General features: G+C 39.4%; 1 protein-coding gene across 22 annotated transcripts in view; it reads right to left on the bottom strand.

Moving 5' to 3' along the window:
* LOC123787133 (uncharacterized) overlaps positions 1-12,220 on the bottom strand; it is a 190,105-nt gene that overhangs the window by 43,966 nt on the left and 133,919 nt on the right. Inside the window, exon 1 of one of the 22 annotated variants that reach the window (XM_087868955.1) lies at positions 6,634-10,103. The exons of the other annotated variants lie outside the window; for them this stretch is intronic. The gene's annotated coding sequence lies outside the window, so the exon portion shown is untranslated. Of the gene's footprint in view, positions 1-6,633; positions 10,104-12,220 lie in introns of those variants that run through there. 22 annotated transcript variants of the gene reach the window in all.

The raw sequence follows: 12,220 nt of genomic DNA, 5'->3' as shown, positions 1-12,220 counted from the left end.
TATAGGTGGGAAACTAGATGTGCTTATTAGAGTTCTATCTAAAATAAAAGGTTAAGCAAACCATAAGAGAGTCTTGATAAGGAACAAATTGAAGGTTGCTGGAGGGAGGGGAGGGGAAGGGCTAGGTGGGTGATGGGTATTAAAGAGGGCACTTGTTATGATGAGCACCGGGTGTTATATGTAAGTGACAAATCACTAAATGCTACTCCTGAAACCAATATCACACTATATGTTAATTAACTAGAATTTAAAGAAAATTTTGGCAAATAAATAAATAAAATAAAATAAAGGGTTAGGCAGGATGGCCCCTGTAGTCCTCAGACACTGACTTTTAGATATAGGCACAGAGACACATATACATACACATGGATATGCTTTTTCTTTAAAAATGAAATTTAGATTAATCCATTACATATTTATGCACCTCTTTCTGTATGCCAGACACTGGGTTGGACACTGGAGGTCAAAAGGAAATATCTTTGACTCAGTATCTTTCCTTAAGACAGACACCCACGGCTGCCCCTGACAAAATAATCAAATGTTATACGCGAGTGCCAAAGAAGTACCAGCAGACTATCAAGGAAGGGCCTTCGCCAGATCTGAGCCTCTGGGAAGGGCCTCATGGAGGAGTATTCCTCAGATTGAGTCTCAAAAGGTTATAGGGCCTAGAAGCCCTTCTTATTTTCCCTCCCCTGCTAGGGCAATTTAATTTAAAATTTTATAATGTGGTTTTCTCCCTTTTGCCCCTAAATTAGTTGAAGACTGTAGGTCTTAAATTAAAAGCAAGCTAATGTATTTTTAATATAACGATAGTTTGAGTTTAGGTGCAAATGCCATGTTTAAAAACTAAGAGTGTAATTGGCATTTAATGAGGCAGAAGGAAGTCATGGCCCTTACAGAGAATGGTTAATGAGTAAGGGGCAGGGTTCTTATATTGAAGAAACCCACCAAATCCTTAAAAATGACATTGTCAAATGTCAGTTCCTTTTTCCTCCAGCCTGGTTGTTCCAATTCTTTCCTTGATTCAGTGATCCACTCAATATGCATACAATTACATTCAATTAAAAACAAAACAAACTGAAATCAATCCAGTCATATCATTCCCTCATTTTTAAATTGCCAAAAGATAACAATCGAATATTCATAGAAGAATTACAAGTAATCCACAGGTATATTAGAAGTAATCAGTATTACTGATAATGAAAAATGCTTTTCCTAAGAACAAGGGTATTTTCCTTAATCATAAAGGGTATGATAAATTCAGGAAATTCAATGTTGATTTAATACTATTATCTACAATACATTCTGTGTTTAGTTTTGCCAGTAGTCCCAGTAACATTTTTAGAGCATCCTTTCCGCTCTGACCCGGTATCACTCATGACATTTAGTTGTCATGTGTCTTTAGCCTCCTTTCATCTGGAACATGTCCTCAGGTTTTGTCTTTCATGACATTGATATTTTTTAAGAGTATATCTCAATTGTTTTGAAGGATGTCCTTCAGTTTGGTTTGTTTTCTTTTGATTCGATTCAAGTTCTCGGTTTTTGTTTTTGTTTTTTTAAGATTTTATTCACTTATTTGACAGAGAGAGAGCACAAGCAGGTCCCACAGGCAGAGGAGGGAGAGGGAGAAGCAGACTTCCTGATGAGCAGAGAGCCTGATGCAGGGCTTGATCCCAGGACTCCGGGATCAAGGCAAATGCTTAACTGATTGAGCCACTCAGGCGCCCTTCAAGTTTTCATTTTTTACAGGAATGGGTTTTTTTGTATTTTTTTGAAGGTGAAAATCCGTGTCATTTATCTTCGTCCAACACCATGGGCTCTGGAGCCCCATGAGACTCAGTTTGAAATCCCGCCTCTGTCGTTTTTGTCATCTTGGGCAGGTTACATACCTCAGCCCAGCATCTATGTTCTCATTGGTAAAAAGGATATAAATGATACCTATGCCTGAAGGCTATATAAAGATTAAGAGATTTAACGAATTTGAAGAACCTGATTCAATGCTTAACCCCTAAAAAGAGCTTAATCATTTTTATTTTAAATATCAAATGACCACACAATAGACCATTATTGCAAAAATTGAGCGGCTTTGAAGAATTGTTTTGGGCAATGGTAGCGTTTTGAGGTAGTGCACTCACTTTATATGGGAGGCTAGTCATGACGCCATCAGCTAATCCCTTCCTGAGAATCTTCTATTTATCTTAGCAGACAGATCCCCGGGGCTCTTCCCAATACACAGTCTCAAGCTGATACGCACAAGGCCCTAGTGAAGATATTGATAGATTCCAGATAGGCAGAGAGTGGCTAAATGAGGTGACCTTGTCATTCAAAAGGAGTGAAGGTATTGGGAATATTCTGGTGGAGTACTTGAATGTGTGTAACTTTGCTTTTAATTGATAATGCATGAGGCCTTGATGGAAATCTTTTTAAATAATAAGAACAAAAATAGACATAGTAAGAAAAGGTATATAAATAGTCATAAAAAACAGAAAAACTATCTGTAAAACAATATCATTCACCACCCATTTTAATTTAAGATGCCTATGCCCTATGTGCCAGAAATTCCACTGCTAGGAGACATATAAGAAATCAGAATTAAGCCAAATGTTTATCAATGTATGAATGGACAAGCAAATTGAAGTTTATCCAACAAATAAATACCATTACGTCATTAAAATGTTGACTAAAGAAACTTTTTACAAAAAATATCCAAAGTATAAATGCATTCATGTAAACTTTAAAAACGTAACCAGTGCCATACATATTTATTGGACCACATAAATCGAGCAAGAGAATAAAAAATATAAGCAGAGGGAAACACAGCAACTTGAGAAGAATAGTGATCTCTGGCAAAAAGTCAGGGTAATAGAATTAGGGAGAAGTATAAGGGCTTACAACTCCACATGTAGTCTTTATTTCCTTATTTTTTTTTTTTTAAAGAAATGAAGTAAATAGGCCAACATGTTTAACAATCACTGAATCTATGTGGTCTGAATAAAGATATTTTCTATACTGGCTCTTTACTGCTCCAAATGCTTCATAATAAAATAGAAAACTTGAGGGGAACAAAAAAAGTCTTTCTCTTCAAATGTAAGACTGTCCTCCTCCCAGTACCAGGGTCCTGGAATCTGTCCATATATTTCACTCAGCTGAGCTGTTGCTGCAACGTGGGAAGCACTGCTATTTATATGTGTCTGGCTTCTTGGTAGGTTTATTTATGCCTGGACCATCTCTTCTCACTCACCCACTGTAACCCTCCAAAAGCTGGAAGCAGAATGGTTTTGCACACAAAGAACTGGCTCTTTCAGAGCAGGTCCCCTTTTTGCCTCCAGAACTAACACCATCTTGCTCATAGTTGGAGTTCAATAAAGATTTGCTGGATGAGTGAGCTCAGCCAACTTGCATTGAGCTCTGCTATGGCAGGGTCAGGCTGAGCGCTGCCCTCATGGAGTTTACAGACAAGAATGGAGATAGAGGCAGGGACCTCAAAGCACGGGACAAGAGGATGACCTAGAACAGCCAGGGCACAGCCCAAGTTATTAATTTTGACCAAGATGGCAGGAGAAGGGTAGACTATGATTAAATTTCCCCACATATTGGTGTCTTTCTCTGGGGTGAGAGATGGCTTGCCCTGGAGGCTTGGTTAAAATATGAATCTCTTACCCAGAGGGAGTAACTCATCAAGCCATCACCCTCCATCATCACATGGACAGGCTCACTTTATCAGACTGGCCCCAAGACTTAGGTAGACCAAGAAAAGTCAGACTAGTAGCGCCAAAGATTGGCTTCTGAGACAAGGGTAAAGTCTGGATATTCAAACTGGGAAGCTGGGAAGAATGGTTAGGGGGCAGGCTTTGGGAGGTCCTGACCACTGGTGTCCATGAGGACATCAAGTAGGAAAAATGATGGAAAGGAATAAAGTAGACAATAACAAGAAGGTGGGACAATGCCACAGGTGTAGGGCACAGTGCAGGGAAGACAAGTGTTGGCTGGTTTGCCCATCAGAGCTTATACAACCTGATCCTGTAAAAAGGCCTCAATATTTTATAGGGTAAATTCTTTGTAAATGCCCACACACTGCCTGGAAGAGTTGTTGGTAGCACCCATCATTCTTTCTGGAGCAGGTTAGAAGGACCCTACCCAGGGCTCCCACAAAACCTCTTTGTATTGCTATCCTTCTACTTTCAACACTATATAGTATTTATCTCTTTATGTGTCTGCTTGTCCGGCCCCCTGAGAGCAGAAAGACCCTCCCTTATGCAGTTTCATCTATGCTGTGTGGAGTAGATGGTACAACGCTTATAAGATTAGTTCAGTGGAATCAAGCTGATAATAGGCTGGAGACTCCTGCTTTCTATTTGCTACACTCTGGCTCACTGGTTTTCTTTTTTCTGTTTTGTTTTGCTGTGTTAGGTACATAAGCAATACTTGAAAGCATTTTCTTTGTAGAAATTCGAGAAAAAGTATACAGAGTAAAAGGCACAAGTCTACATGCATTTCCCCGACTCCCTTCCGTACTCCCACTCTCTTCCCCAAAGGCTGTCACTGTTATCATCTGGGTTTGTAGTTCCTCAGAAGTTCTCGATGCATTTCTCTATGCATTTGCAAAGATATACATACATGAAGAAATGTGCCATTTTGTTTGTGATACTGCATTTTGTTTTTATCGCATAACAGTGTTTGAGGCATTTCGTGTCAGGGTGTATAACCTATTGAATTCTTTTTAACTGCTACAGAGCAATCCAAAGAGACTAGGTAAGAGACTAGGATTGGTTTAAATGAGAAGGAACATATCACAAGATATTAGCCAGTTTGCAGAATTTATGGGAGGGCAGGAGAACTAGAGCCTGAAGCCATGTAACCAGGAATGGCCAGCCTCACTATATATACGAGTGTTCGCAGGGTGTAGTGAAGACCCCATTGCCACCACTTTCCAGTCCCTGTGGTTACTCAGGGCTGGACTTCCAGAGCTCCTCCAATGCCACACAGAAGGACCCAGATGCCTCTACCCCACACTTGCTAGAAAATTGTTCCCCCACCCCGCAAAGAACGTCCTCTTCTGTCACCAACATGGTCACATTTCTATCCTCAAGGGGACCGGGGAACAGAGTGATCTTTAAGAGAAGATCAAATTTTGGGTTGTCAAAATGAGCCATGAAACTATAGTGGTATATGTTAGCAATAAAGAGTTAACCATTGCATAGAAAAATAGATCTCATGCACAAGAGCAACAAAAACTGGGAAATATGTAGGAACAAGCCACGTAATTTAATTAGAATCCTGTCTTCCGGTATCCAGGTCCCATACGGAAGCAGAGGGGGTAAAGTCACTGACCACAGTTTGTCCTCCTTTGTTATCATGCCAGGGAAGGTGGAACATAAGTTCATGTGAGCACCTCTCACAGGCACTAAAACTTGTTGAGAGAATCATAATTAAAATGACAGAGGAGGGGCGCCTGGGTGGCACAGCGGTTAAGCGTCTGCCTTCGGCTCAGGGCGTGATCCCGGCGTTGTGGGATCGAGCCCCACATCAGGCTCCTCTGCTATGAGCCTGCTTCTTCCTCTCCCACTCCCCCTGCTTGTGTTCCCTCTCTCGCTGGCTGTCTCTCTCTCTGTCGAATAAATAAATAAAATCTTTTAAAAAAATAAAATAAAATAAAATAAAATAAAATGACAGAAGTACTCTGGAATTAATTGAATGCTCACTTTTATGGAGGATATACCACAACACAGAGCTTATTTTACTGTCTAACTACTCATGCTGATTATCCCTCTACTAACCTCCACCCCATTTACACACACACACACACACACACGCACACACACATACACACGGGGGTGGGAGGGGGAGACAGACTGGCATATGGCTCTTACAGTATGAAACCATGAATAAAAGCTCAATTTTAGGAAGCACTTTAATAACTTCCAATTACCATAATACATTTCCAGTGATCATATTTCCTGAACCCTAACTCAAATGCATGCTTTCAGAAACAAAAATTTGAGGACTTTCTCTTGGTTTCATTGGTCTTCCTCTTGCATAGCCCTGAGTTCAGTAATTTAGTGACAATTACTTGTATTGAGAGTATTTTGCTGTGATATACATACTTTTGATTGATGTTCACTTAAAGAACACCTGTTACAAGTTGGGTGTGGAACTTGGACAATTCCTTTGTTAAATGTTAAAAATTACACATACCAAGCACAAAGAGAGAATTGAGTGAGGTAATATATAAGAAAACATTTGCGGGGAGAGGGAACTGAGCTGTCCATGTGCAAACTTTCTCTTTAGTCTGAGCTCCTGGAGGTCTGGAGAGAACAGTTTTGTTACTATTGTATCGGGTGCTCGTGCCATTGCCTCGCCCAGAGCCTGGTGCAGAAGCAAAGCTGAGCGGTAGCGCCCACAGCAGACAGCAGCCAGTTCTCAAACGCTCACTTTCTTTTGTGGCACTGTGCTAGGTATATGCACTCTATCACTTTAAACCTCAAAAATTCTTTTGTGTTGATATTATAACCTGCATTTTATAAGTTTAAAAATAATTTATTTATTAAATTAAAATTCTAAACACACAGAGAACCTCTCGCTACAAACTCCTCCAAAGAGAGTCTCTTTCTACTGGTGCCTAGGATTACCCACCTGGAAATTGCTTCGGTGGACCTGGAGCTTTGTCGCCTTTGCAGATGCAAATGCTTTGGGAAGGGAAGGGGCCTCCTCAGTGCAAGCGGGTTCATCAGATCTGCTGGGAGCCATGTTTGACAAGAAGGGCAGAGACAGTAGAGACTGAAGAGGCCCTTGAAGTGGGGGAGAGAAATTGCCTCTAAGGAATTCTGGGGGATTGATGGATAAAGAAATGGATTCATTTCTCAGAGTTCCTTAATCAAATAACCAAGCCCACAGGGAGAAACAAAATGGGAGAGTGAGAAGGGGGCCTGGAAAGCAAGCCAGATGTTGAGATGCCCTGTGGCATAGAGACAGGAAGCCACCCATACATGGACAGAGACACACAGACAGCTACAGTGCAAGCCTAGAAACACACTGCACGCGTACAATTGCCCTGCATGCATACGATTCTATCTCTGAGATGCAGGCCCTGCAGAGCAACCCATCAGTCTACCCATCAGTCTACAGATCAGAGGCCGCATTCCCTCAACCTGTTCGGGACTTAGGCCTTCATTTCCTGCTTGCAGACAAATATTTTCTTCTCCTCCCATTCCTACTATCTTCCCACCATCTGTCCCATAGCCAGCCTGAAAACAGGATGGAGGTAGTAGGTCAAGTCCTACATAGGAGTTTTATTTATTTTATTTATTTATTTTATTTATTACTCATGCACTAGCCCCCCGCAGGCCCACTGATCTGCCTAATGAGGGAAGCACAGTTAAAACAAGTTCTCACATGAGTAACAGATGAGCAGGCAAGTCACCTTGCTCAACACATTACTCAAGAGTCCAACCGGATGGGAGGCGTTTCTCTTGGACCCAAGCTTCCCATGCAAAAGGCCTCCATTTCCTGTTAAGGTTACACATTCAGTCTGAAGGCACCACTGTCAGATCTGAAGGGGAAGGGAATGCTCATCACACACTTTAAACTGGGACGACTACATCATGGGCATTAATTTAAAAAAAAATAAAATCTAGAACTTTCTCGTGAAGAACACAGTCACACTGTTCCTTTTTATGATGTTAAAAGCTTTAATTTGTTAAATGTAAACCGTAAACAATATGCCATAGTATTAAAAATCTCGTTTGGGCATTTTTCATTTTTTTTATACAGAGAGCCTCTGAGAAGCCCAACACCATACTTTGGCTAACTTCACTGTCCACTTTAAAGTTAGGAAAGCGGAAAGGCTGTCCATTTGTTTGTTTACTATTGCTATCATTTAATTTTTTACATCTCTTCTTTTTTCAAGTTCTACAATTATTTCATTATTTTTCTTTTCCCACCTACAGCTGTCCCAGGCCATTTTCATATCCCACCTAGTCCAGGCGTTTTCTTCGTTGTTAGCCAGAATACATGTATTTAACTGACTTTCTAATACTTCTCCAAGTCTTTTTGAGGCTTGGAGTGCTTCAGGGGTCTTTAGGCTCTGACCCTACAGACAGTCTAGCGTTCCTCTCCTCTCCCTCCTTTTTGCAGCCCTACCAGCCTTCCTCCTTTAGAGCCTAGAGCCTACGTGTTGATGAGAATGTTACTGAACTCTGATTTTACTGCTTGCTGTGCCGGTTGAATAATTTCACAATGCCCAAAAGCAGTAGTTCTGTCCAATATTTCCAAGCCATTACATCACTCTTCCAGGAGGAGTAAGTTGAATAAGTTAATTAGCAGCAGCTGTTGCTGAAGGGAGTGTGGGCACAAACATCCCCTCTGGAAGGGCAGTTCAGGCGCCCCCAGAGGAGGAAGGACTGGGAAGGGGAGTTGGAACCCCAGGCTGCCTATGAAGTGAGGATGGAGGGGGAGAAAGCCTAACTGTCTCAGAAAGATTTGCAGGATGACTATAAAGCTAAATACCGATGTGTCTAATTAGCTGCTGAAGACAAGCTAGACTAGATGGGATAGATGAAAATGGCCTGGGGCAGCCCTTGGTGGGAGAAGGTAAGTAAGACAATATTTGAAGGTCTTGAAAGAAGAGATGTTACAAGTTAAATAAGAGCAGTACACAAACAAGTGGTATTTCTTGCTATCCTAATTATAAAGAGGACAATGGAGTTAGCCAAAGTATGTGGGGCTTCTCAGAGAAGCTCTTTGTACAAAAAGAGTGAAATAATGCCAAAACAGGATTGCAAAAGGTGTAGTGTATTATAATTGTAGACATTTAACAAATGCAAACATAAACAGGATGACTACCTGTACAAAAGAAGATTAAAGAGGAAACAGAGTCTCACAACACAATACCGCAAACGTCCAGGATATAATTGAAATCACCTGTCATACAAAGAACCAGGAAAACCTCAACTTTAATGAGAAAAGACAAATCGACAATTGCCAAAAAGAAGATGAGACAGACCTTGGAGTTATCGGACAGGATTTTAAAACAACCATCATAAAAATATCTTAACAAGCACTTGTGAACATATTTGAAACAAATTAAAAAAAAAGAAAATCTCAGAAAAGAATAACATAACAAAGAATTAAATGGAACTTTAGAACTAAGAAACACAATAGCTGGGTGGGGGGAGTGTGTGTAAATAAAACTAATATAGCAAGCCTATTATTTCACTGGGGATGTGGAGAGTTCATGAATATACAAAATACTAAGAGATAACAGGGAAATAAGATATAGCAAAATATTCAAAGAATTACAAGGAAATGCTTTGGCTAGTACAAAGCTTGGATAAAATAGGTTAGTTCCTAGGAAAATACAAGTTACCCAAGTTTTCTCTTGAAAAGAGATAGAAACTGGGGCACTTGGGTGACTCAGTCGGTTAAGTTGGACTCTTGATTTCAGCTCAGGTTGTGATCTCAGGGTCTTGAGATTGAATCCTGTGTGGGGCTCTGTGCTCAGTGGGGGAGTCTGCTTAAGATTCTCTCACTCCCTCTCCATCTGCCCCTACCCTCCACCCTGGGCTCACACACTCTCTTTCTATCAAAAAAAAAAAAAAAAAAAGGAGATAGAAGCTGACCAATAAAAATTGGTCTTAGAAAAAAAAAGTTGGCAATTGTTTCAGATCCAAAAAAAAAATCTCAGATATCAAGAAAAAATGGACAATTAGCTTCAGAATGTTCTATAGGTGAATTGTTTTTAACTTTCAAGGAACAGATGCCACTTTAAGATCTACATCATTTTAACTATTCCAGAATATAAGGAATGCTATAAATAATTCCAAACTTTTGGGGTGCCTGGCTGGCTCAGTCAGTAGAACATGCGACTCTTGATCTCGGGGTGTGAATTCAAGCCTCACATTGGGAATAGAGCTTACTTGAAAAAAATTAATAAATAAATACTTCCAAACGTTTTACTGTGGTAAAAAAAACATAACATAAAATTCATCATATTTAAGTACACACACACTGTTGTGCAATCATCACCACCATCCATCTCCAGAACTTGCTCATCTTCTCAAACTGAAGCTGTACGCATTAAACAGTAACTTCTTATTATCACACCCCACCCTCCCAACCCCTCCCAGCCCCCATATACACACCCCTTGCCCCTGGTAATCACTATTCTACTTTCTGTCTCTATGAATTTGACTATTCTGGATACTTCATATAAGTGGAATCACACAATATTTGTTTTTTTTATGTGTGGCTTATTCACTTAGCATAATGTCTTTGAAGTTCGTCCTCATTGTAGTATATGCCAGAACTTCATTCCTTCTTAAGGCTGAACAATATTCCACTGTATGTACTACCATGTTTTGTTTATCCATTCATCCATCAGTGGACATTTGGGTTGCTTCCACCTTTTGACTCCTGTGAGTAATCCTGCTATGAACACTGATGTGCAAATATGCATCTGAGTCCCTACTTTCGATTCTTTTAAGTATATACCCTTCAAATTAGTTTTTAATATATTTTAAAGTGACCTTCATGCAAAATATCTGAAGAATTCCTATGGAAGCTGGAGCAACACAGGGTGGCCACAATCAAACTTATACACCATTATTGTTCTGGAAGTCTCAGCCAAGGCATATGGACCAAAAAAGAAAAGAAGTATAAATAACGAAAAAGAAGAAGTTGGCAAAATTGTTCATATGTGTGATGTTAACTGTATAACTGAAAAACCTCAAATGTATTCAACTGAAATTATTACAGAAAAAAATAGATTTTCCATATAGGTAAATGATAATAGAATATGTAATGAAGAAAAGTAAGCTGTGGACAATACTGGGGAGAAAACTTGAAGTATACTTAAGAAGGGGATGATTTACAGGATAACAGGTAGAATTATTGACTGATGATGGTACTAACTCCCACTTTAGGACTTCTGCCAGTCTTGAGTAGGCGGTGAGCTGCGCTCCTAGAGCACTGCTCAGCTACCCTCTACCAGTGCAGAAACTATGGCACCAAAGTTATTTACAAGTCCATCTCCTCCAATGGTCTGGGAACTCCATGGATAGGGATGGAATCATATTAGTATTTGAATTGCCTGAATCCAAGAGTTTCAAACTGATCGATGGGCCAGATTTGCTTACCAAATGTGTTTTATTTGGCCTGCCCACTTTTTTAAAATTAAAATTTCTTTGGGTAAGGTATGCATTCTGCATTTCACCATGGGCTTGATCACTCTCTATTCAGCCTTTTATAGCCTGATTCAGCCTTTTATATTATCAGCCTTATCTATATAGGAATTTTATTTCTCCACCACTGCATGAATCTAGTGCATTCTTTCCTATACAGTATACATGTTCAAAAAATGTTTTATGCATTAATTAATCACTGTTTTCAAATAGAATTGCTCACAGACTAATTCTGCTACTCAAATATGTAAATTAGACTTGGAGTTCTGGAAGGAATTATTTCCAAATCAGATTTTTTTTTTTTGCATTACCAAAAATTATGTAATTTTTGTTTTTATGTGGTCTTTTCCAAGTTACATTTGTGGGGACCAAATACCAAACTAAATGGACTACAACACAATCTTAGTCCTATTCCCTCTGGGCTTTAGTAACTCTTTTTTTGAATTTCATTTATATAATATAATAATAATAATAATAATTTATAATATAAATAACTTTAACATGATTGAAGTCTCATCCAAATCTTCACACGTATATATATTTGTTCATATAGTTGCCCTTTGGTCAAAATCTGATATAAGAAGTTAATTGTGAGATTGCTAAACTCAAGAGGATGTAGCAATTTGTCTTTTTTGGAAACCTTTCCATCTCCTCTGGCCAGAGAAAATCACCCCCTCTGCTGAGTTCCCAACGCAATCCGCATATATCTTTACACAGCTTATATTATACTATCATTATATTCTATGCCAGTGTTCTCCATAATGACCTTTTTCTTTTTTTACCTCCTAGTATCTAACATAGTGCTTGACACCAAATAAACAAACGATATCTGTTCAATGAATGGAGGAAGGAATTAAATGGGTGAAGGAAAAAAATCTTTTAGACACGAGAAAAAAAGGTGCTGGTGTTTTTTCCATTTTATGATCTGGTCATGCAGCATATCTGTAAGGGCTGGGATTACCTAGATGTTTGTTATAGGAAAAAGTTTGTCACACTGAAAAGGTGATGGAGTCATAAACCCTCTTAACAAACATGAGATTTAA

This window comes from Ursus americanus, chromosome 17 (genome assembly GCF_024610735.1).
Source record: "Ursus americanus isolate L20-20 chromosome 17, mUrsAme1.1.p, whole genome shotgun sequence".
NCBI classification, from domain to species: domain Eukaryota; kingdom Metazoa; phylum Chordata; class Mammalia; order Carnivora; family Ursidae; genus Ursus; species Ursus americanus.
The sequence above is the reverse complement of the archived record's forward strand: the minus strand, read 5'-3'. Positions and strand labels throughout refer to the sequence as shown.